The sequence below is a fragment of the Dendroctonus ponderosae genome, unplaced genomic scaffold, assembly GCF_020466585.1.
Source record: "Dendroctonus ponderosae isolate FM_Combo_2020 unplaced genomic scaffold, Dpon_F_20191213v2 Dpon_F_20191213_7, whole genome shotgun sequence".
NCBI classification, from domain to species: Eukaryota; Metazoa; Arthropoda; class Insecta; order Coleoptera; family Curculionidae; genus Dendroctonus; species Dendroctonus ponderosae.
In genome coordinates this window covers 12,617,546-12,618,774 of record NW_026018916.1, presented here as the reverse complement: position 1 = coordinate 12,618,774, position 1,229 = coordinate 12,617,546, and positions in this window count along the sequence as shown.

The window sequence follows — 1,229 nt, the reverse complement described above, 5'->3', positions numbered from 1 at the left end:
GTGGGCCAATAGGTTGGTCGTCCCGTTGATATTGCCTCACACTTGCATTTTTGAATTGCCTTCAGTAGTTCCCTTCCTTTCGTTGTTATCAGTCTGGATCCCCATTGGGTGTGTTTTGCATTATAGTCACCTCCTATGATGAATCTACTTCCAATCGCCTTAAAAAATTCGATGTATCTCTCTGTCTTAATGTTGTGTTTCGGTGGACTATAAAGGCTTGCTATTGTTATGTCAAAGTTTTTAGTTTCTACATTCGCTGCAGTAGCTTGAATATGTTCAGATTCATATTTTGTCTGTTCATAATGATGGATGCTTTCCTTTATTATTACCGCACTTCCTCCCTTTGCTTCATTGTCGGGGTGAATGGTGTGGTATACTGTAACCCTTTATTTTGATAAAGGATTGCTTGATGAAATGAGTTTCTGAGATCAGACACACGTCAATTTAATTTATGTCCAGGATTACTTGAAGTTCTTCTTGACGGTTGAGCAATCCATTTGCATTCCAACACCTGATTTTTAGTGTATTAGCCATTTTATTACATTTTGAGTTTTTTTTTAATTTAATTAGGAGAAGTTTTATTAGCACTGCTCTCTAGTTTGCAAATTCGTTGTTTCATGCCAAAAAGCGTACCCTCTAGGTTAATTATTTTGTTGAGGATCAATTGTAGGGTTTGGTTGGCATCGTTATTTCCAGGCTTAAGTTTTTCTTGACGGTCATCTACCTGCCCAGTGATCGAGGCATATGTTTGTCCGTTATTACGATTACCATCATAGTTCACTTTTTCTTGTTGTGTCACCATTTTTTTTTCATAATGATTTTTAACTGGTTTGGTTTCGGCGAGTTCTTTATTTTTAATTTTTTGTAGCTCCTTTGCTACAACGCATCCCCTGTAATTGGCTGGATGGCCTTCTCCACAGTTCACACATTTCGGGACTTGACATTCAGGTGTTATGTGCTTGCCAGCACATCTCGGTTCCGTTGAGCAGAATTTCTGGGTGTGTCCATATGCCTGACATTTTTTGCATTGGGGGATCAGTTTTGATGCCTTCGTTGTCTCAATCTCTACTTTACATCCAAGTATGTTTGTAATTTTATGAATTTTTTGGTGGCTTAGGTTCCTTTCTAGTTTCATGCTCTGCTTGATTGGCAGTCTCTTTCTCGATAATTAAGGGAGATTTTGGCGAATATATTACATTCAATTTTCGTTTTTTGGTTCTGTGCTTTGC